Source organism: Vicia villosa, unplaced genomic scaffold (genome assembly GCF_029867415.1).
Source record: "Vicia villosa cultivar HV-30 ecotype Madison, WI unplaced genomic scaffold, Vvil1.0 ctg.000084F_1_1_3, whole genome shotgun sequence".
Classification (NCBI taxonomy): domain Eukaryota; kingdom Viridiplantae; phylum Streptophyta; class Magnoliopsida; order Fabales; family Fabaceae; genus Vicia; species Vicia villosa.
Window position 1 is genome coordinate 415319 of NW_026705007.1, and position 3688 is coordinate 419006.

The 3688-nt window shown below is 32.7% G+C and overlaps 1 long non-coding RNA gene across 2 annotated transcripts; it reads right to left on the reverse strand.

Annotated features, from left to right (window-relative positions):
* Positions 1 to 281: 281 nt before the first annotated feature.
* Positions 282 to 3181, reverse strand: LOC131623849 (uncharacterized). Of its 2 annotated transcripts, none has more exons than XR_009290336.1 (5): positions 2944 to 3181; positions 2429 to 2840; positions 2246 to 2328; positions 1664 to 1780; positions 282 to 391 (listed from the first exon to the last, which is right to left on the reverse strand). It is a non-coding gene; the product is annotated as an uncharacterized LOC131623849 (long non-coding RNA). The 2 variants fall into 2 exon arrangements; XR_009290337.1 differs by lacking the exon at positions 282 to 391 and adding an exon at positions 914 to 1010.
* Positions 3182 to 3688: the final 507 nt, after the last annotated feature.

Sequence of the window (3688 nt, forward strand, 5' to 3'; positions counted from 1 at the left end):
TGAGAGGCAACTCCATCCAATTTTGGCAATTACAATTGACCACAATCCATTATAATATCTTCAAACCAACAAATAATAAGCTGAAATTTTCAAGGAACTTTAGATCATTTCCATTCCAGGATGACATGAGATTACTCGCTGGACTGCTCCCTTGTGCTAAATGATATGGCTGAAGGCTGCGACAGATGGGGCTAGAGAGTGCATTTGAGAATACATAGTTCTTTGCTTGATCAGTTAGCCCAGGGCTCATTGTGTGTCCTGCAACAGTACTTCCAACTGCATTAGACTATATGGATGCACCAAAATTAGTTTGAATTGCACTCTGGGAGTTCTGTTGAATTGACTTCCTTTGGGACATTGGTGACTCCTCATTTCCATATTCAAGCTTATTCTACATGTAAATATAAATCCAAAGGTTATTCGAAGACAAAATTATTCTATATTGATAATCTGCAGTGACATAAATGTAGGATATAATATATGGGAGATTACTGTACAAGTGCAGCCAAAAAAAGAGTACTACAGTTCAACAATCAAGATCAGCTTGACACATAGTATAAGCGCAATATCTTATGATGCTATAAAAATCTGGTCTTGCAAAATCCAATAAAAGGTCGGACTTATTGTGAATCTATTATACAGAGTCTTACATTGTGGTTGCAAGAAATTAACACCATGTGCAAAGCCATCTCATAGAGCTGGTAGGACAAAATTTTCAGCAAACACATACTGAAAATAGAAAAGGTTGAAATGATCTTGCAATAACCATGATTATTTAACTAACAACTTCTCTTGAAAATTAAAACCAACTTCTGCATCTCAATTTTTTCGGAAGCTACTTCATTTAACTTACCATAATCATCTATGAAATGTATAAGAACTTCTTTACTGTTTATGATTAATAAATAAATACCTTATTAATTGAGTAGTTATATCCTAGCCTTTGATCCAATAGCTTTCTTAAACCCTCTATAGAACTCCCTCTTGATCAAAAACTTCATAAAATTGACCTACATATAATCATAAATTAGCTTTACATAACTATTTTGCGAGAAATAGGTCCATATGCAGAAATTAGTTGAACTCGGTACTAAGTTTATCCATCTTGACCACAGTTTCTTTAAAAGAAATTAGTTGATAAAGAACAACTCCAAAAGTATATACATCTATTTTGCGAGAAATTCATCCATAAACATTTCTACACAAAAGTGAATGGTAAAATTAAACTCACTGAAAAAACTTTACAGTTTCAAAACTTCTAATTAATCATCAACCACATAAAAATAAAAGAAACATAATTTGTCATATACTCTAGCGGCAGGCAACCAAATTGATCTACCACATGAATAATGTTATCCGTTGAACTTGCAACATCACTAAGCTTGGTTAATCTAAAACTTGCAATCTATATCGATTCACCAATTATTATAGATAAATAAACTTTTCAAAAAGAAAGGAAAACCTACTCATAAGGCGCTCGACAACAGCCAAATTCAATTGGACTCAATTTGTGATGAAGCCATTGTCAATTATAAGAGACTATAAACTTCATTCAAATTCACTTGATTTAATTATTAAGAATGAAGATATCTTATTTGTAACCTACAAAATAACATTCATTTCTAAATGACTTCAAATATCTAACTTTTATCAAATTTCATACCATAGAAATTGAAAAAAAGAAACAGGTTCCCATCTTTATTGGTCCCTTCAAACCTTCTGAATCACATCCAGTTCGTATAGTAGAACTTGGTAAAACTGCCATTCACTTACACCATCCCTGTACAATTAATAGTTCATTTAGATTTCATCATTTAGATATATTATAATATTATTTTTTTAAAATACAAATAAATACAAGATACAAACGTATAAAATATAATCCTTTGTGGCTTCCGTCTTGTTACCCTTCTAAAGGAAACCATCAAATATCTGCAGAAACAGGACATGAAGTTTAAAATGTATTACTAAAAGTTGAAATCGTGTATTTATGTATGTATATGTGTGTGTGTGTATATAATATATATATATATATATATATATATATATATATATATATATATATATATATATATATACACACACACACACTGAATCATGTCCCCAGTAACCACGCCACGAATAGGATCGTGCCAATTTTTGTACAAATCTTGTATAAGTTCTTGTCTTTGAGGTTGAGCACAAAATAAACCTATCATTGATCATAAAAATAACTTAAAATCAAGAATAAGAGATAGATTATAACCTTAAGTGCTTTGTTGAAAGCAAAACCATGAGCCTTGATGGGGAGAGAGATAAAGCCATTCATAAACCAGTAAAGGCAAACCCCTGAAGCATTGATGGGGAGAGAGATAAACCAAGAGCTACAAAATAAGACTCAAAATTGGAATAACTGGGAAATCGATTTTGCCAAGACCAGAAGACAAACCAGAAGGTTGAAACCTGAGTGATCTAGGATTAGTATTGGAACAAAGAATGGTACCAAAACCTCTCCCTCTAGTATTGCTATTACTCAGTTCGATTTCCATGATGACGAAATAAAATCTCAAACCGCCCTTTGATTCTTCGACGCTAAAAGTTGAGACTTGCATATCTGAAAAGACCTATAACTCCAATATCAAAAGTCAAAGCAAAACAAAATTTGGGAGAAATTATTTGGGATAAACGGTAAAAAAAGTAACACATCACAAAACCAGCCGTGTATTTCCTTCGACCAAATCCATAAATCTCGCTCATAACCGTAACAAACCTTCCGTATTCATCATCGATCCATACCCTAACTCCACCTATCTCTATTGGCAAACTTCTCCCACTCTTTTTCTCCAAACAAATCTAATAATCTGCAAAAAATAAAAAAATCACTGAAAAACCCTCATCTAATAAGCTGCAAAAATAAACCCTAATCAAGGAAAACTCCATTTTCATGAGTTTCAATATATCAACCCTGCCGCTTGATGTTGTCTCTATCGTGTGCCTTTTCACCGCAAACTGATTCACACACCATTCTTTTCTAGAACCATAACGCCGACGTTGATTTACACTTGAACTCCTCCGCCTTCTTAGACGCAGTTTCACGGTTGTGATGGAAAGACACTTAGGTTCATAGAAGAGATCCAGATGAAATTTGAGTGAGAGAAAGATGCGATGAAACAAAAAGAGAAAAAGAGAGAGAGTTAGACGCGTGAAGAATAGGAACAACTGAGGAAGAGAGAGAGGAAAATAAATTTGTGAAGGAAGAAAGATAAAATGGCTAGAAAAATTCAAAAAGTGATGTGACGAGTCATTGGTATAGGTGAAAAAGCAGAAAAATTTGTTTGTATCGGTTAGTTTGGAACCAAAGACAAGAAAATGACATCAGCATTTGGTTCAATCATGAAAATCAAAGACATAATTTACTAACCAGGTAGTTATAATGAAATTGAGTGACATCTTTGGTTGCATAAAGTAATTTTTGGACACAAAATACCCTCATTTTGATGAGGTGGAGGGCAAAGACAAAAGGTTAAATTGGTGTTTTCCAGAGCCATTTATTTTCTTATATTATAGATTATTATTTTTCTTAATCTGTGTAAAAAATTTAAAACGACTTATAATAAAAAACGGAGGGAGGATTATTTAGTATAGGCAGAAAGATCATTGATTCATAATTACGAATACGAAGTTCTATATAATTAATACAAGAGAGATA